Genomic DNA, 21336 nt, shown 5'->3' on the forward strand with positions numbered 1-21336 from the left:
AGTGATTGTGCAGCCCTGGCATAGGGGTGGCTCGTCCAGGTTTGGGAGGTGCAAGAAATGCACCTGTGTCTGCTGCCTGACCTGGGCTTAGTGAATGGCTGGCCTGCCCTGGGAGCATTTTTTGTGGGTGAAGGCTGTTTTCTTTGAGGGTGTTGTCTTTAGTCTGAGATCTTTTCAGCGGTTGTGTTTCTCATTGTTTTTGTCTGTGTGCTTATTGAGGTTTGTAGTTTTTCTGTGGCTGGTTTTGCCAAGAACTTCCCAGAAGCCTTTTCACTGCTTCCAAGAAGTAGGAGGAGAATGTAGCAAGGTGTAATTTTTAAGGCTTAGGGTTTTGTTTTCCACTACAAGCTTTTGTCAGGTGGCAATATCCTGCCAGGCTGATGACATGGCCTTAAGTGAAGATGGAAGAATAAATAAAGGGGCGGGTAGGATTTGTTTCTTGTTAGCAGGAACAAGAAGGTAATAAGATCTTCTACGACCTGCTCATGCCTCTTGCTAATCAAGAGGTAGAAGAGAAGAACTACAGCAGCAAGTGTGTCTTTGGGGTTCCCGTAGCTCTTCAGAAGTGGGGTGTAATAATCTATGGAGTGATGATGTGTAAATGCCAACAGTCTTTGTTGGGAAGCTGTCAGTTGGAGTTTTCTGTATGTAGACTGGAAGAACTGTAAAGTGATGGAAGCTTTGCAAGTGGTGAAAGTTTAGGAAGAGAATGCTTTGAGAGAGTTGAGTTCTGTCACCGTTTTCTTAAGTCTTCAGCTGTTTTTGATCTTTGTTTCACCAAAAGGCAAAGCAGAGAGCAGTTTGTTCCACATAAGCGCTTAGAGAATTGTGCATGCCATTTCTTTTGGGATTAGGTAGTCAGTTTGACCTAATGGAGCGTTGTTTTCCATGTATGCCATCTCCATATGCAGCTCCCAGATCAGCACCTGGCAGAGACAAACTGCTCCTTTTTAGATTGTAGGTGATCTGCCCCATATCTTAGCTTAGGTGGTGCAAGGCAGTGACACTGCCTAAACCAGTGAGCAGAAAGATTGGTCCGGTTTGCCCGGGGAAGACTTGGTTCATGAATGGCTTCATTGGATGCACTGCTATAGCAAATCTCTTTTGAAAGACCTTCTCCCACGCTGGTGCTTGGGGCCTCTGCCTCCCAGGAACTGTAGCAAAACACACAGAAGATGATCTCTTTGAAGGAACGGGGATTATTGTGGCTAAGAGGGGTGTCAGGGGAGAGCTTATCTCTTTCTAAAAGTCCCTGAAAGGGAGGTTGTAGCAAGGTGGGGGTCAGCCTCTTCTCTTAGATAGCAGCTGTAGGACGAAAGGGGATGGGCTCCGGTCGCACGAGAGAAGGTTCGGTTGGATGTTAGGGAAAAAAAAGTCTCAGAAAGAGTGGTGAGGCACAGGGACAGGGAAGTGCTGGAGTCACCACCATTCCTGGAGGTGCTGAAGAAGCAGGTAGCTGTGGTACTGAGGAACGTGGCTTACTGGCCGTGCTGGTGATGAGTTGAACTAGACAATTGGAATGTTCTTTTGCAACCTGAACGATGCCATCCTGTCCTTTTGTCCGTGTAACAGCATGCAACTGAATGAGTTTTGCATGCTCTGCTTTTAGAGCAAGTTCCTGTTGCTGGTTGCATTGACTCCAGGCGATGGCAGTAAAGGACCTTTGCTCTTTCAGCACATAGTGTGAAGTGCAGAAAGCTGTCAGACTCGTGCTCTACCTCCAAAGGAAGTCATTCCTGTTCCTTCCTAGCAGCTCATCAAGACATGCATGGTGAGATGGAAAAGCAAACTGGCTTGGATTGGAGGTTTTTTCCCTTTGTTATTAACAAATAATAAATACGGTCTGTGTTTTTCATTTGCCCGTGTGGGTCTTTCCTACTGTGTATTCTGTTACAATCTTTCAATATGCATAGATACGATGCCATTGCAGTGTTTATTTTTGGACTGGAGGTATTTCAGGCTGCCACTGGTTGTACAGCATAGGTGTGTGAGCAGAGTATGGTAACAAAGCTGGGCCTTGTCACTCAGGCAGATGGTTAACATAGCAATGTTAGGTCAGAAACAGTTTCAAAATGGAAAGTCTTGCAGCGAGCCTGGAATATCCATGCTGGAACTGGAACAAATGAGCCATTCACAGCGAATGTTTTATGGATGGTCTGAAGGAAAGGAAGGAGAGAGAACCAGAGCAGAAAGCCCTTACAGTTCAATGCAGTGTGGCTTTGACGCTTCCTTTGGTGAGGCTGTTTTTAAGTAGCGTGGGGCAAGATGGCAATGCTTCTGACGTAGCTGTTATCAAATGAGGCACAGCGATGCCTGTTAACAGGGAAGGTGTTTCAGCCGTGGTTTTTGTTAGACTGGGCAGTGCATTCACTGTCAGTGGGTGAATGAAGCCAATATTTTCCTGGCAAGGAATGGGAGGGTGGGGGCATCTGCTGCAATAGTTGTGGTAGAGCAGCTTCAGGGAAGGTGAGTTCTGTCCATCCCGAGCTGTATGCTGCAGAAAGGCTGGTAGTGCTGTAACGACTTAGAGACTTAGAAACTTAGAGATTTCTAGCTCACACTGAGCATGAGCTTTTGAAGCCAATTTCTTGATAGTCTCCTTTTAGCGTCTTTTGATTTTCATCCTTTTGCAGAATGTGAACTTGAATGATTGTAGCTAGCTTAAGTAGACAGCGAGTTCCAGGAATGCATCAAATGCCCTTCAGTAACAACAGAGTGGGAATATAGTTAGCAAAAAAGGGTGGAACTCCTGGAATGTTTTCAGTGTGAATGGCAGGTCCTCCTGAGCACCAGGTTTGTTTTGTTTTTTTCTTCTGATGGATCTTGTGTTGGGCAGCTCTGCTTGATCATGCAGACCTGGCTTGTATCGTGGCAACAGGAATGTTCACACTACGCGTATGTCAGTGGCTGCCCTGTGTGTGCGTCCAGCTCAGTTCAGAGGGCAAGTTGACATTGCTGTGGTAGCAATGTCTGATGTAGGAGAATATACAAACTAAATGCACGCCTCTGCTTTTCTTTGATACTTTGACTTCAGACAAGGGGTGATGAGAAGAAAGGTGAAGGTTGGTCCTGGGAAGACGGTAGAACTTGTTGGGAAGACCTTTGCTGCTTTGTGATCCATATTCATCTCCTGGTACCTTGTTAGTTCTTGTGAATGTGCTTTGTGAGCCTTGGCCACAAATGTGTGCCGGAGATAGAGCAACCTGAACAGTGATGCAGTCAGTGCAGCAGCTGTGAGTTGATGTCTGCAAGGTCCCTCAGGAAGTTAGGATAATCCTCACCACGAAGGCAGTGGTCAGATTACCAGGAGCAATGGTAGATCCTTGTACTGCCACTTGAAGTGGCTATGTCAGGTATTCCAGGCGTGACATTTCTGCCTGCAGTGAACAATTTGATTGTTCTCTTTCTAAAACTACAAACTTCTTTCTAAAACTACAAACTTGCTGCGCTTTGTGCCAAACCTCAAAGGAGGGAAGTGCTAACCACGTGCTAGTTAATTTCTTTGGGCTGTAACGTGTTCTTTGTAAGAGTCCCCTTTTTGCATGAGGATTCACTGAAGATACAGCCCATGTCCCTGGTTTGCACATACTTACATTTAAAAAAGCAAAAAGCAAAAAAAAAAAAAAAAGGCTTGAGCCAAGATCATGGATGAAAAACCGTTTTTGTTTCTTAGCTGCATTTTATTGCACAGAAACATCAGCTGTAACTTTCTATTCTTGTCTACCCAGGAACATCTCTGCTAAATTTCGTATATACCATTTTCAATGCTTTTTTTTCTGCCACGTTGCTTTGTGTCCTGATTTTTTTTTTTTTTTTTTTTTCCCCCCCCCACAACAAGTTTCTTTTTTTCTTTTTTTGTTGTTTTCCTTTCCACCAGCCTTTGGAAAGAACAAATTCATCTTTCCCATTCCAAACTAGTTGGAGGCATATGCTTACTGAACCGGGACTTCTGTGAAAGTTTTGTTTCCCATTCTCAAGGAATGGCAGGGCCTGTGTCTTTTCGAGCACTTCTGAGAGGTGCATCCCCATGTTCCTGTTGGTGTGGCGATGTGGTATGTCGAGGAATTGGTATGAACAGGAATTGGTGGGGGCTTTTTTGGAGCTGAACACTTTGTCCTGAAGAACCACGTGTGTCGATGTGCCAACAGGTCGTGAATGAAAGATCTTAGCAAAAGTCAGAGCTTCCAGGTTAGCTGCAAGCTTGCTCAGGAGAGATTTTGGAGTCAGTTATATTATGTATTTGTGTAGGGCTGAATGTATGCTGTTTTGCCCAGTCTTTTTAATAAGAAGTTGATTGTGGGTGAATGTCTTAGAAATCTCAACTCTCTTGATTTGACTGTAAAATAATCAGTACTTCTTATTTATTTTGTTCATTCATTTGTTGTTCTGTGTAACTAAATAGACAGGTTGTGTATTCAGACCATTCAGTCTCTGTCACATTGTTGCTCTTGTCTCACTGGGTGTATTGAAAGGTGAAAATTTGAAGGAGCTGGTATTTAATTGCCCAGCAAGAGGGCAATTTCTGACCTCATCAAGACAATATACTATATCAATAGTGATATAGTCACTGTTTTCTTTTACAGTGAGAGATTTGCAAAACAGTGGACTCCTGTCACAGAAGTTTCTATTTGTGTGGTGTTGCTGCAGCCTTCTACCGTTTTGGTGCTATAAATTTTATCCACATTGCTATCTTTATGATGACATCAATAATCTTTGCAGTAACCTTTTTCTTCTGCTCTGCAAATATCTATGTCGTCTAATTCAGGCAAGAGAATTGCCTAAAGAATAATGTTCTGTAGGGAATTTGCATCAATGAAAGTATTTTTTCTAGACAATAATTTGGTTCCATTGCCAGTATATTACTTCAGTTTCTTGAGTTTTGTGCAATGTAGGCAATCCTTCTTCCAGTCCTTCTCTTACAATCACTGACTAACATGTTAAAAACTATTTCTGATTCTTTTTTTCTTTTCCTGCTTCCCATCACCTTGATTTCTAAACTGACAGAATTGATTTACTTGTATGCTAACTACAGCTATGGCTTGAGTCTAAACTCCTTGGAGCCATTGTCTTTGTTCCCCACTAAAGGTGGTTCATTGTTCTTTTGTTTAGTAATTGTTAAATCTCTAGGGGCCATAGGTCAGTGACATAAACCTTAGGAGATGAGACAGTGGAGGAGAGTCTATGGGTTGTGATTAAACTGTTTTCTAGATGATGGAGGAAAGGCAAAGAGGGTCTGATCAGTAAGCAGGAGGTAGAGCTGTGTCCATGGAAGCATACCCTGAGGGAGCAGAAGCAGGATCCTGTACAGTCCTCATGTGTGAGGTGGCCCAGTAAACATACATTTGAAAAATGATGTGGATCCAGTAGGGTCAGTGTTACATTTCTTTGCAAACTGCCAATATTTAAAGGAGGATAATCCTTTTTTTTTTTTTTTTCTTTCCACCCCTCACTTTTAGAGAGTAGGTGGTCAACCATGTGAAGCAAAGGCAATTACCACATTTGTGCATTTGTTTTGGTTTTCCTTCAGCTAGTCCAGTCTCTTTGAAAACATACTGATAATGTTATCTACATGCCCTTTCTGATAACTCTGAGGCTTAATAGCTGGTGACTGACTAAACTACAGTTATTTTTTTCTTTGATTCTGCTTAATCTCGACTCTCAATCCTGAACTGCAAGGTGTACAAAAACTAGTGATTTTACAGAAGGTCTGTGGGAAATCTGACTGAGATGATAATTAAGCATAGAAGTTTTTAGTGGATGTTCTATTCTGTAGGTTCAGGAAGTGGTTGTGAAAGATTTTCTTAATAGGTTTCTTTTAGCAAATACAGGTTTTTCCCTTAAATAAAATCTGGCAGCCATGGTTTCCGTTGACTTTGACTAAAATAACTAGATAGGTGTATAAATTACTATATGGTGAAAAAATGAATTAGATTTCCTTCCCATCATTATTTTTTTCTTGAGAAGTGGGCTTCTGTTGCTCTGAGATGGTTTGTTTGAGTGGAGTCCTTGAGGGAAGCAATTTAAAGAGAATGTGGGGATTGGAATAGCAGCTGTGAGAGGGAATGAGTACTGGAACTAACTTCCTTCCACAAACTCTTACATTTTTTAGAATAAACAGCAGAAAAACTGCGGTCTTCAGCAGCCTAAATGGTTTTTTTCTGTTTTTCTAATATCACATTTCATAGAAATACCCACACACCCTAGTTGATATCCGTGTTCATTGGCCTACAGTTTCCAATGGTTAATGTTTTTAATTAGTTTTTTAGGGGTGTTCATTTTTTCTTTTGCAGCTTTATGGTCTTTATTGTTTTCAGAGCTGGAGAGAGAATGATGGTAAATTGGAATTTCGTTGACAAGTACTGAAAGTATCAGTATGAGATCTGAGAAGGGTATTTGGTGTAGTTTAAGCCTCCGTAAGTACAGATTACTACTCACAATGTGTATCTGGCTTGCTAAACAGAAATGTTTTATGCTGAGAATAAAACAGAACAAAAAAACCCTTCAGACTGTAGAAAAAATATTCTTGAGAGATGCCCAAACTCCAGAAAGTAGGAGAGATGAAAATAGTAAGACTAATTGTTCTTCAAATGAGACTTACTTAAGACTGCATTCAGCCAAATTGATTTATTTTACTGATTTTAAAATCTTGACAATAAAACAAATAATGAGCCTACGATTTCTTTTTCTTTTTTGGTCTGTGAATGTGCTGTCTGGGTTCCTTCTGGACTTCTTGAAACTGTGGGCACATACGAAAAGCGTAGTATGCTGTTCAGAGTGATAGTGACAGGTAACACAAGCTTTAAACATACTTTATTCCAAAATACAATTTTTTAGAACTTAAGTGCTTTCCTCAAGTCTGACTGATTAAACTTTGTTCAACAGTTATTTTTATTGATTCAAAATTTGACTTACAAGCAATCTGAACAAAGAATTGAGGACTCATCTGGTTTCATTACACAGCAGTTCATTCGAATGCAACCATATCCCTGATACGATTCAAACACTATAGACTTACCTGTGCTTTTGACTCCAGCTCTTTGAGGGCACAGTGGCTGTTAGAGAAATAAATGCTTCAACTAGGCTCAGAGAGATCTATTTTAACCTAGGTAATATCTCTGGAGTTTTATGGCAGAAGAATTCTGTCTAGACTTCAAAACTCATAAATATATGACATTTGTATACTGAATAAATACTTAATAGATACTTAAGTTAATGAGGCTGTAAGGAGCTGAGCCAGTGCAGATACTTTGAAAGCTGCACCTGAACTAGTTAAGTACTCTGGATATCTCTATTCATAATTTGTTCTGAAGGCAGCATATATTTCTGTATTACAGTACTTTAAGCCAGATTTATTTTTATTTAATTGGGACAAAATAGTTACGTATTCTAGAAATGTTGTAAACTATTTTTTTTATCCTACTTAACTCAGTGTTGTTGTTGAATACCGTTTGAAATAGAGAATGTGTTCTGGATCAGATTCCTCCTTTGTTGCAGTGAAATGGCATTATAGTGAGGGACAGTTAAAATTGTTGAAAATAAAGCATGGAAAGGAATGCCTTATAAAACCATAATGTGAATGTGTGAATGAAAAATAAAGTGGAGACTGGCGTACGAGTGTTTGAGAACTATTTCATCAGGGTTAGTTTTGGAAATACTTCTTTGCTCTAAGTCCGAACACAAATGAATCAAAGGACATCAAGTTCCTCTCAGCAATTCCTTATTTCTGTCAGCTCGTGCAGGAGAGCTGTCTCCATGATATGATATGGCTGCTTGTAAAACAACCCTTTCTTTAGAGTATGTCCTCTTCCCTACGTGAGCCACCTGTAGTCTTGTACACAGCCCAATTTGAACATCTGGCACTCAGTCTCGTATGACTGAAGTCTCTTGATTCCCTCTCACAGCTTTATTAACACTTTGCTTCGTTGTCTGCATTTGATCAAAGATTTCAGCTGGATTCTGACATGGAGGGAGAACAGGTTTTGATCTTCATGTCCTATCACACATTGATCTGCCCCGAGTGCTGCTCAGGTTAGTTCATGTGTCCATTCCTTCCTGGCGCTGGTGATTCAGCTCTTAGCCCAGCTCAGGTTGAATAGTTTCTGTGTTGCTGCCTCTATAGAGCCACTGCTGTGAACTCAGACTGTTTTCCCACTGTGTCTGTCCTTGCATTCCTTTCCTTTGTTATCTGCCTTCCAGCTCCAACAGAAGTAAAACCATTTTTTAAGAAGAGCTTCTACTTCTTCCTGGTCAAACTGTGAAGTGTTGCTGGCTCTAGGGTTTTCACACTGGGAACAGTGTCTCCACTGAAGAACTTGGAGACATTCCTTGTGCCAGATACATTTCTGCAGAGCTGTGGTGCTGCTTCATCCCTGACCTTCCCAGTTTAGGATTTGTCTACGCTGTGGAATGCAATAGAATAAAAAGCACAAGGAAAATTTGTAATCAGTTATTATAGAGATGGAAAAAGTAAATCAATTTCTCAGCAAATCCACAAGGGAAAAACAGTTGCAAATTTCTGACAGGCTGGGGAACTTGGAATCTTCCCTTGCAAATAACTGTACTTTCTGTTACGTTTTCAGAATGTAACTCTTGACTCAGGATCATATATAACATAACTCAAAAACTTGAAGATAAAAGAGTTAGTCTCTAGGACAGTTTCAGGTGTTCCAGGGAACATTAAAGGGAACAGGTGAGGCTGCTACAAATCATAACGAGGTGCTACTAGCAAGGTTGTCTCAGCTGTGTTCAAGGTTTACGTTTTCTAAAAATGCACAAAGGAGGTGGGGAAGAAGGAGAGAATGCTGGTGAAGGTTCTTTTTCTGTCTTTGGGTCAGCGTTTGCTGGTATGATGCTATCTGTGATTCAGAGGCCCTAGGTAGGTAGAGATTTTAATTTTGTTCCATTGCCTGTGTTTTATCATGAAAGTTTCTGTACAGTATTCTGTATTCAGTAGTTATAAGCTTTTCTTTGTCTTTGTAGCTGCGTTGTGTCTAAAAGCTAGTAACTCAGACTGGGCAGCTGAAAGTTGGTACTACGAGTCTTTTAAGTCTTATAAGATATTCTAATTCAACAGCCCTATATTGGTTTAGGAAACCTTCTGCTGTCTGCTCTTAGGCTGTAGTTGTCTGCTTTCTCATTTGCAAATGATGCCCTTTAAAAATAAACACAAAATGTGAATAGACAAGTAGTCGGCGGGTTTTTTTGTGCCTAAGAAAGAGAGTGTTATGTAAAATGAAACACAAGGTGCTTAGGATTGTTGGTTTTGTTTGGTTTCGTTGTATTATTTTTTGTTTGTTTGTTGTAAGAGAAGATGACCTCTGAAATGACTAGCAGCACTGTTAGTGAGAACTTGCATCTGCCTCAGTAGCCTGCTGGGGGAGCTGCAGCCCCTTGGCATCTGCTGATCCAGAGATTGCAGACTGCCATCTCTTTTTGTTTTGCTGTCGTGCTGAGTGGTGAGGCTAAAAGAGCAATTGTTTGTGTGACTAAGGAATATTAGCAGTGTGCTGAATAAATTTCAACTGTCTTCCTCTGCAATTTAGCTGCTGGAAATTGTTGCGAGCTCATATCATAAGATCAGTCAGTATGAAGACCTGTCATCTAAAAACATTATTGTTTAAATGATCAAGCAGTGCTATCATAAGTACTTGATTTTTGTAATATGTCCCATGGATTTGTGTGACTAGCGATAACTAGTAACAGCATGGCAGATTTCATTTACTTCATGAAGAATTAAGGAAGCAGCCCAGATGTAGGCTTTTTCAGTGTAGGCAGTGATATGATCGTAAAACCACAGGGTGGTATGATGTTGGCATATCTGAAAGACTAGGAAAGTCAGCATCCTGCTTTAGTGTCTGGAAGGGTTCCAGGTTTAATGAGCATTAAAGCTCTTTTCTGCTGTGGAAACAGCATAATGACCCTGACAAGCCTGGGTTGCCTGTTGGCTGAAGCAGCTGTTCTTGGGATTCGTGGTCTTTAATAGTAGCTGTGCCCCCAACTTTTGGCTGTTCGTGAGTGAACCCCTACTCTCAGACTGGATAGCTTTCTTGACAATGAAGGCAAGTCAGGGGCTTGGAAAACTGCCTTCTCGCTGCTTCTAGAAATGATTAGAGAGTCACCAGGAAAACAACAAAACCTATCCTGTGTTTCAGCGTGATGTAAATATATGTTGATCTTATTGTACATAGTATTTCGTACATGCATACTTGTGGAGGAGGGTAGATATAAATCCAGAATGCCTCTGAATAGTTGTACAGTAAGTATATTTTACCGAGTATAACAAGTGAAAGGAGCCAGTTGGGCTGTATGATCTTTAGTTACACCAGTCTTTCTACTGACTGCAAGCAGTTTTAAAAGCAGTTTTGTTTTAAAGCTGTATGAAATAGAAATGGTCTGGTTAGCAATCAGATGAATTGTGTTGTTCTTTATCTACCTGTCTGTTCACAGGTATAAAATAAATGCTTTTTCTCCTCAGATGTGCAGGGGCCATCACAGAAGAATTCTTTATTCCCCAAAGATGAAGGTATAGAGAAAACTGTCAGCTATAGCGAAACATAGAGGAGACATTTTATTCAGTAAAGGTATGAAGGAGTAAATCTGGACTGCAGGCTTTTTGGGGGTGTTTATTTAAAGCATGCTGCTCAGAATCCTGTGTTCAACTAGAGACCAACCCTACTGATCACGGTGAAGAAGGACCTCTCAGAGCCATCTGATTTACTTGTGGGGAGCTAGTCACAGTATCAGGCAGCACAGCCCTTTCTTCGTTCAGGCCAGCCATAATACACTGCAGGTCTGTTATTTCCAGAGTAGACTGCAGGAAAGTCCTTCAAGACTGATATTAATTGATTCAGATTGCAGGCTTCAAAATGAGTTCGGAGCAGGCTCTTTGATTTTGCTTCATGTTTTGCTTCATGTTCACAAAACTAGTGACTTTGTATTCATAATACCCTTCTGGAACACTGTTTTACCTTACAAGGCTGAAGAGAGTAGCAATGTTTTGGAGTTAGTGCTATTGATCCTAGGAGTTTCAGAGGGAATGCACAAACTTCCTGTGTAACTTGGGACAGCAGGTGCTTTGCATAGTAAACATTATCTGGTCCTGTGATTTTCTTGAAAGCAATCAGTGCAAAAAGTTGCAGCTGGAATCAAGGCCTTAAGTGCTGAAGTGTCCCCGTTTTTGGTAGGTAACAGATACTTACAGACTTTTACTTAGTCCTTTATGATAACTCTGCATGGTTTAGACCTGGAGGGACCCATGGGGTTGACTAGTATAAAGCCTGGCAACTTCACTATGGAGTAAAGACATGGAGTCAAAAATGTGATAGATGAAATATTGATTGCTTTGAAGTGTTTTGATAACAGATAATACAAATCTAGTAAATAGTGTGACTGCTACATTAAGGATAATTAAATTTCGTACTTACTTTCAACTTCCAGTGCTCTCTGATAAAAAAGAAGTTAGGGATGTGAAATAGTAACTTCTGGGTTTGTGCTGGGTCTGTATGTTTTCCCTGTATTCCAAAGCAGGATATTTGCAGGTTGTATGAACAGCTTCGACTTTCCCTTCTCTCTGGTTAGAGGTGTCCTTTCTTGTGTCAGTGATGATCTTAATGAGAAAAAACCCACTCATGTATATATTTTTTTTTCTCAAATGTGAAGCTTACAGAGTAACTTATGTTGAATATCCCCATGTTTTTTCTGTTCAACAAATTTAAAGCTTGCTGATGAAAAACGCTTATAAAATTGAGCTAAATTAGCGTACTATGAATTTGGGATGCTCAATTTAGCATTACTGTGGAAAATCCATTTGGGATAATAGACTTTGCCCAGGGGCTTTAGAACAGTCACAAGAAGAAAGAGAAAAAGGAAAAAAAAAAAGTGTTACTGAATTGCTTGTTAGAAAGTGGTGGCTTTGGGAAATGATTAATACTTCTTTCTACTTCTTGGCAAATATGGTGGTTCTTCTGGATGTTCTCAAGGATAACATGGAGAGATGCCTAGGAAGTCTGTGGAGGTCTGTATTCTGTCACGTTGTCCTTGTTTGTTTGGTTTTGATCTTGCATATCTTTACAAATGAGCAGGCCCACAAAATGGAGTAGTGTGAGAGCGTTTATTGCTAAGAGCTATTGTTTTCCAGTTCAGTTCTTGTTTTTACAGAGCACCGGAGTGTAGAAGAAGGGCAATATTAGCACTACCAGGTGAAGTTTAACAGTACGGAGCGTGAGGCTCTTCCCTAAGGAGTAATGTGGAGTTTTTTTGCTGTGACGTTTGTCTTATCACCATGTTACGTTGGAAACTCGTAGTAAAAGCATATTCTACTGATATCATAGTCACAGTAGCATGTATTAATGTTTGGCAGTAGAGGGTAAAATGCAGACACAAAAGGAAGTCTTTGCAATTACACATACTGTTGAAATGGCAAGGTAAAAGCTGAGGACCCAGAGATTTCAGCTTTTGCTTATCCTAGTGAAATTGAGCATGTGCAGGCATGTGACTGCTCTTCATTTCTACACAGCAGACTGGATAAAAGGGAAAGAGAAAGTGGTCAGTCAGGACAAATTTGTATGAGCAAACCTTGTGCTCATTTAGGCTACGAATTAGGAGACAGGTCCAATACTTGAAAGAGGAAAGAGATTATTAAATGAACTTTAGTTTGGCAAGGAAAATGTCTTAACTGGTTTCTAGATGAAAGCCTTCATAAATCTGTTGCATCTTGCTAGCTAGCTCTTTGCAGGAGAAAATGTCTTAGATTTTTGTATATCCATTAATTTCTCTATGAGGTTACACCTTCTACTCTGTGAATTTCTCTATGAGGTTACACCTTCTACTCTGTGGGGAACAGTACTCATTCTGAGTAGAGGAAAGGATGACATCAGTTTAATTGCCCAGAAAGTCTTGCTGTCACCAGGTTGAATGCTAGTTAAGCTGTTGCTTCCATTTTTTTTCCGTGCTGCTAGAGACTCTGCATCCTACTGAGGAAACAGGAACACTCTAGAGTCTACGTGAATCAGTATAGAAAATTGAAGATTGCTCATGGGATGGAGAAAAGTAGTAGTGTTGAACTCGGGGCAGTCTTCTCTCTGGACTGGGTTCTGGAGGTTTTTGTGTTGGAGGTGCTGTGTAAGAACTGGTTGGGGAATTCAAACTACTTTGCAAAGAACCTTTCTTTACTGGAATAAGCTGAAAAGAACTGGTTTGTCTTTGTTGAGTGGAAGGAGTTCAAAGATGTAAGCATTCCTAACTTAGTATAAAGTAATGTATGGAGAGAAATATGTTTAAAAAGTCACCTTTTAGTAATTACGCTGTCGTTCCTTAACGTTGTATGAATCTCTAAGGCCTATATGTGTGTTTCCTGCAAATGTGAGAGGTGTGATAGGATCTGAGAAGAGGTGTACATTCAGGCCGATGTCAGGCTAAACGTCTTGGTGATGGAATATTGATTTTCATGGGAGTGCTGCGTTTGCTACATTTCCATTTAGATTATGTGAAAAATGGACTTCTGTTTGGATGCAGGTGCCCTGAGAACAGAATCTGTTTTCTGAAGAAGTATAGAGAGCTATAAAATCAGTGAGAATGCATCGCTTTGGAGAATGTTTGAGGTATTGTTGTGTTTTGTGGTTTCAGGATCTTCAGGGTGAACAAGTTTCAAAAATTGACTGTCACTACGCTGTCTTGTTTTCAGGCTTACCTTGTTTCGAGAAACAATCTACAATCATAGAATGACCCGGGTTGAAAAGGACCACAGTGCTTATCTAGTTTCAACCCCCTGCTGTGTGCAGGGTCACCAACCAGCAGGCCAGGCTGCCCAGAGCCACATCCAGCCTGGCCTTGAATGCCTCCAGGGATGGGGCATCCACAGCCTCCTTGGGCAACCTGTTCCTGTGCCTCACCACTCTCTGAGTGAAAATCATCTTCCTACTATCTAATCTTTTCTATTACATTGTTATCTATTATCTATCATGTATCTAGCATAATGTTATAAACACCACTCTGGTGAATAATCAAGAGTAATGACCCAAATAATAGTGATATAGCCACTGTGAAATGGAATATTTGTTTTGGTTGGAGTTGTAGCCCTGTTACCGAGCTGCAGTGATGAGGGGCTGATGTCCAACCGATGCAGGTTTCTAGTACTCCAAGGAATGCTGCTTGTGTGGTGTGTATGTTTAAGTAGGCAGAAAGGAAGAGCTGTTCTTGAATGCAACCAGACTACCATACTGTGCAAATGATACTTGAATGTTCAGTGGTGTTTGGTGTCAGTCACTTAAGTGAATGTTCAGAAGACTGAGCAAGAGAAGGGCTGCTGGAGTCTAAGCAGTACCTGCTGTATTGGCAGGAAATGCAGTGAGCCTTGTTGCCTCTTGATGTAATGCTGGCTTTATGAAAAGCAAACAAGTAAGATTCTGTCCTCCCTCTCAAGCTCTGCCAAATGATGTTTCTTGTCATAATGTGAATGTCATGATATGGTGAGAAGTAGATCTCTGGAGCCAGTGTAGTTATAGAGCTGTTTTTATTGGTAATGTTAGCATTCAAAATCTTTGCGTAAAGCGGTCATTAAAGCTCATTTGAAAAATCTCAGAGGATTGCTTATGGCTTGAATACAGTGCAAAGAATTTAATTCTTAATTATATGCAGAGGGATATATGAAATAGAATTTGTAGTCACAATGCATTTCTTGATTGTGAATCCATAATATATTATTGTTTCTTCAGAGAGTTGAAATGATGCCATTTAGCTTAAGAGATGAAAGCACTCATTAAATCAGTGGTGCGGCACTGTGCTCTTAATTTGATGAGAAGAAGCTCTTGGAACAAGATTGTTGCTGTGCTGCTGCTTTGCTCTAAGCCTCCACTGCTGTCTACAGTGGTGATGCTTCAGAGGCAAGTTCCATAGTCTGACAAAGTGCAAAACATAACTCTGTAAGTCATATAGGACTCCAGTATTAATCCCTGGGTAATGTCTAATTTTGGCTGTCCTAAATGGTTACAGTTTTTTGTTTTCTTCATGTTCAAGATAAATACTAGATGGGCAACTTTTAGAGACCAGATTGTTGTATTCTTCTACGATGTTTGTTTGGATTTCTAAAATTACTGATTTGATTCTGTTTGCTCAAGGATGTGTATTTACACGTAAGCCATGTGCTTTTTGGCATGACTCTCCTTTAGATCTAGAGTAAAATTTCACTGTAGATATTTCAAAGAAAAAGTACATTTTCAGTAACGTGAAAGTCTGCGAGTTGTTTTTCTTTACCAGTATCACCTTCTTTTCAGAAATAATTTGTTTTTTACAATGCACCAATCACTTAGTGTAGATTTTTTTCAATTTTATTATTATTTAAAGCATTTATTTTTAAGAACTTACAACCTAACAGAGCATTTAGAGTAAATTGAGCAAAAGAATACTACTGAAAGAATTATAGGAAACAGCAAAAACCTATTCTCAGTCCTACTCTGATCTGCACAAGTTCTTTCTGTTGCTTTGCTTGGAGAGCTTCTCTTCAGTGCAGTTACCTGGTCTTTCTCAGGTGAGCCTGATAATTAAAATATAAGCCACTATTTCCCTTTGTCTAACCTAGAATAACTTGTTTAGTTACCTGGATTTCTGGGTAAGTTAGAAAAACACACAGCTGAATGATGTATCTGCTAGCCTTTAGCCAGGGGAAAACCATTCTGTGTGTTTTGGGGGTTATTTTAATGGAGAGGAGTTAGAGTTGAAATACTTAGTAAAGAGATACAGCTAACCTAAACCTTAAATTATCTGGAAAACTTGAGGCTGAACGTTCAGCTCTGTAATTATACCTCAAAATGACTAGCTGAGGCTGGACAAAGTGGTTTTCTTTGGCACTTTGCTTTATTCCTGGAGCTCCAAAGAGGAAATTAAACCTGCAGAAGCTGGAGGGTACTGTCAAAACAAGACAACTGAAACAAGAAACAAGCTGCTTTTTAATTTCCACGGATTTTTCCCAAATGCTTTCAGCTTACCATTGGTAAAATAACTGCAGCATTCTATATCATTTATTGCTGGTCTTAATTGAACTCCAAGGTGTTGCAAAGGGAAATAAAAGCGGAAGATGAAACTGAACATGAGTAAAATAACTAGCATCTGTGAGTGGATGTTGTTTAAGTACAAACACCAGGGGCAGGATAGTCTGAGAGTGGAGTGAAAAAGCCTTGCCATCAGCTGACTGGAAGTCCCATGTGGTTTTCCTTAGCAGTATCTAGACGCAGACACAGAAAATGAGGCAGTCGCATTGTCGTGGGTTATTATATCAAGCAGGCATGCACTGAAGGGAATACTTATCTGGCAGTGGTCCTAACTTGAAGTCGTAAATGCAGATTGACCCAGTGCTAGAGAGCGATTTGTTGGCTGTGAGTGGATCCCAACAGGGAGCCCAAGTGTTTGCAGGTCAACTGGATGTCAGAATAGTTCAGAGTTTGTTTCTAGTTTTTGGTTTATGGTGGGCGCTGCTGGCTGTCTAACAGCTGTTTAGATAAGATTGATGAGCAGGTAACAGATGCAGGTCCTGAAACAGGGTTTCTGTACTGTTCAAGCTCTTGAAGTCATTTGTATTGACTGCTGTACATGAAGACAAAAAACAAGGCCATCCAGAACTCCTGCTACCCTCTTTGCTGACACTATGGCAGATACACAATTCATAGCTTCCCAATTAAGGACAGCCTGAAGTAGTATGGATTTCTAAGTATTTGTTACCAAGTAGATTATTTGTACCATTTCCACTGTTCTTGTTCTTCTCAAAAGCCTCTTTCTCAAGTCAGTCTCAATATGGAAGTCACTTGAACTGGAGTGTGGACACCTTCCCTGCAATGTGTTTTGTAAGAGGTTTCAAGCACCCTTTCTCTTTTTTTTCCCTGAATGGATGAGTACCTGGAATGTGGTTTAGAGTATCACCCTTACTCATCTATAAGTCTGTGCTCAGACAGCACACGAAGGTGTTTAAAATGGAAACATGCTTTGCTTTGTAATACATTCATTGATGGGGTAGAACACTTTCCCTGCCGTTAGACTGGCCTGAATGACATCTTGAAGGAACACAAAAGTGAGGAACCGCAAATCCAGTTTTCTCAAGGGAAGATTGATAATCAAACTTCAATCTAGCTCACTGTTAGGGCAATCGTTGTGTGATGGTGGTGGCTGTGCTGATCTTGCTTGTGATCTATTAAGCCTGCCTGGGTATAAAGATCTGTAGTTTCATTTTTCAATGCAGAAACTGAACTATGGATAAGAGATGAAAGCGTAGTGTAGAGGTTTTCTGGTGTGACTTACCTACTGAATTTTTTTTAATTTCTTTTTTTTTTTTTAGTGTATTTTTCAGAACTGACATTTTAGTGTTTCAGTAAGTATTTGCACAGCCTGATTGAAGTTTGTTTGGTGCTGCTCCAGAAATATTTAAGAGTGAATAAGCAGGTTATGATTTGGAAGCCTGTGCAAGTATGGCTGAGAGATCCAGCCCTAGTATTTTCTCTCGAAAATGGAGAGAGAATGCATAATAAAAAGACTGGAGAGGGAGGGGACAAAAAAAAGTTTCTGCTTGGCTAAGTCCTTTGGACTTGTAATAAGATATTAATTATGCTTCTATAATTTGTTGTTTAAACATGTTTTGTCTCCCAGTTTAGTAAGGTTAGGAATCTCTTACAACTTAAACCCCTCTCTGAATAAACTGATTTATATTTATGAAAGTATTAAAACATAAAATAATGGCACATCGAGAACTATTATCTTGTTTACAAATACATAGTATTTTCCAAAACACTCGGGACCTTTAAGTAGGCAGTACATGAAGGGTGATGTGTCTTGTAAAATTTTAGGTAGAGACTTATAGGTAAGCCTCCATGACCATAACAATGTAATTTTTTATTATGGAACATAAACAGCATATAAACAAGTCAAAATGTAGAAATGCATCCTTCTGTTAACGGATAGGTGAAGTTCTAGGGGAAAAAAAAAGAGTAACTGATCATATATATATAAATAGAATGTTTTGTTTTCTAAGGAGACAAACTAGAAATAGTATTAAAAAATGGTTACAATTTTGCCTACAGAGAACTTCTAATAGTTGTACCTACAATACTTACAACATAGTTATGACTAAACTAAAAACGTAGCTTATAGGTTTGAACAAGAAAGGTCAGGAAGGATGAATGTGACTTCAGTGTTGCTTAGGTGTATGGAAGGAGGCATCTTGTTGGAGTGGGGTACTCCAGCGACTCATTAAACTTGGCAACTTGACTCCAGTGCACTGAATATTATCAGACTGCTGCTGTAATTCTCCTCATAGATGCTCTGCATGCATCTCTGTGTCTGAATGGCTATTGTGTCTAAGTTCTGAGGGAACACATAGAGAAAATTACTTAAGAGCTTCGTTTGCCCCACCATCATGAATCAAGTCATCTTCTGTGTATGCCAAACTAACAGAAGGTAAGTTGCATAGGATGTGAGCTTGGATTCTAAAACGCCTTCAAAATAGTTGAAAGGAGATGGTTTCTTACTGTAAGGAGAACAATAAATAATTTCTGAATGCAATTTTAAAGGTCAGTGATAAAAAGCTACTTACCCAAGGCAAAATATCACAGAAAGCAGTTTCAGTTCAGCATGAGAACATTCTCAGCAGAAGATAATTACATAATTTTTAACTTGCTCTGAACTCTAGCATGTCACGTTGGTGTGTTACTAGAATGTTTTGTTCTCTTTTAAGAAGCTGATCCTCCACAGCAGTTCTTTTCCTGTAGCATCCTATCTTTTTAAAGACGCTCTCTCGTCTAATTGTTTTTCAAACAGTCTCATAGGCAGCATGGCTCTGTGCCTTTGACCTTCCTGCTTTTGAAAGGAAGAGGAGAAAATAAAGACAGGGTAATGAAATCCAGAATTTGCCTTCTGAACAGCTTTCTTTAGGAGATAAGAAACTCAGGTCTAAAAATGAGGCTGCACAGGTACTTTCTCTGATACAGGCCGATATGGGATGCAGTGCCAGAATAACCATGATTTTTTTCCTGCTTTCATCTCTGTCATCCTAGTGTGAAACAAAGGAGATGACATATCCAGCTACAGCTGTTTTTATTTATCACTGTACCCTCAGCTGCACTCTAAAAATTCCCGTGTGGCAACAAAAAGGTACTAAAATGCATGGATGGGCCAAGGTAAACTGTATAAGTTTCATTTGGGCCAAGTGTCAGGTCCTGCATTTTGGTCACAACAACCCCAGGCAATCCTGCAGGCCTGGGGAGGAGTGGCTGGATGGCTGCCTGATGGAAAGGGACCTTGGTGTGCTGATGGACAGTGGGCTGAATGTGAGCCAGCAGTGTGCCCAGGTGGCCAAGAAGGCCAATGGCATCCCGGCTTGGATCAGGAATGGAGTGGTGAGCAGGACCAGGGAAGTCATCCTGCCCTGTACTCAGCACTGGTGAGGCCTCACCTCGAGTGCTGTGTTCAGTTTTGGGCACCTCAGTACAGAAAGGACATGGAGGTGCTGGAGCAGGTCCAGAGAAGAGCAACAGGGCTGGGGAAGGGCTTGGAGAATATGGCCTGTGAGGAGAGACTGAAGGAACCGGGGCTGTTTAGACTGGGGAAGAGGAGGCTGAGGGGAGACTTCATTACGCTCTTCCAGTACCTGAAAGGTGATTGCAGAGAGAGCAGAATTGGTCTCTTCTCACTGGTAACAAGAGGAGGGGAAATGGCCTCAAGTTGTGCCAGGGGAAGTTTAAGTTGGATATCAGGAAACATTTCATTACAGAAAAGGCTGTTAAGGCCTGGAATAGGCTCCCCAGGGAGGTGGTTAAAAACCATTTGGATGTGGTGCTCAGGGACATGATTTAGCAGAGGGTTGTTAGAGTTAGGATAGGATGGTTAGGTTGTAGTTGGATTCGATGATCTTTAAGGTATTTTCTATCCTGAACAGTTCTGTTATTCCTCTCTAATCTGCCTCAATGTGTATTATTTACTGGATGTGATTTTTTTTTTTTTTTTTGTATGAGTCCATATTTACTTCTGTGTGATTATCTGTCTGGGGAGTAAGTGTGTAGGGCAAGGCTTTTCCTCCTACTTTGCCTGTAAGGTGTTTGCATTACTTTGCTTATGCTGTTTATTCACCTTTAGATGCTGCCAAGGGAACAGGAAAAACATGTGTAGAGAAATACCTTCAGGCTATAATTAGATTTCAACTATACCAAATGTAAAAGGTGTAGCATAACTCAGCCAATATGGAAAATAGTTTAGAAAAACTTCAGCATGTGAAACCTGCACTACAAACCTGTCCAAATTCAGAAAAAGTGAAACCAGAGCATTAAAAATACTTCTCAGGTAATGAATTAACAAGGGCAAAACCAGGTAGTGCTGAAGGCTTGTTGAAAATAGATGTTTTTCTGCAAATGTTCAGCTTGCTTCAGTTGAAGAAGTGGTAATTGAGGGAGAAGATACCATTGTTCCTCATTTGGAGAGAATGAGACAGAGGGATAGCAATATTGTTATCTAAAGCTTTAAATGAGGCTTAGAGAGGGGTGGGACCGGGTTAAACCCTTTCTGTTGGCACAGGCCAGTTCTTTTCACCTGTGCTCCCAGGGCTGGCTGTGTCCCTTTACCAGGTGCTCAGTCATTGGTTCAGGCTGTAACTCAACAATTCCCATACAGAAATCAAGAAAAATTAAATCTTAATAGCCTCGAAACAAATGGAGAAAGGCAGTGGAGGGTAAAAGGAGATAATTTAAGAATTAACAAGTCAGAGTTATGGTAATGGCATGAATCTATTCAAGAGAAAAGTGAAACAGAAGTGTAGAAATTGCACTTACAGAGCTTCTGTAGCACAGAATGAAGGGCATAAGGAGAAAACGGAAGGCAGGATGGAAAACAGAACATGAGTGTTATCTGAGAATATACAGATATTCGTAGGGCTGAACATTTTGCGCATTGAACTGCCCTGTACAGAGTTCACAGGTGAGCTTCCACCCTTGACTCTGCCTCCTTGTTAAACAAGGAAAGCTCTCTCCAAGTGGCTGAGTCAGGGGGTTATGAAGATAACGTGACCATGTTATCTTTCAATTGCTGGATGATACTCGATTGGGCTTTTTTGTTCTTAATGGAGCAGTCTTCAGCTGGTTTTCATTTTCATTTTATTTTTAGTGTTTGTTTTTTTTTTTTCCCCTCAATGGTTTGTTAACCCTTGTTAGGCAACACAGCAATCATGGTAATTAAGTGACAACAGTGAGTATTACAGAATCTTAGAATGGCTTGGGTTGGAAGGCACCCCAAGGATCATCAGTTTCCAACCCTCCTGCCACAGGTAGGGCTGCCAACCTCCAGGTATGGTACTAGAGCAGGCTGCCCAGG

This window comes from Tympanuchus pallidicinctus, unplaced genomic scaffold, assembly GCF_026119805.1.
Source record: "Tympanuchus pallidicinctus isolate F22 unplaced genomic scaffold, pur_lepc_1.0 scaffold26, whole genome shotgun sequence".
NCBI classification, from domain to species: Eukaryota; Metazoa; Chordata; class Aves; order Galliformes; family Phasianidae; genus Tympanuchus; species Tympanuchus pallidicinctus.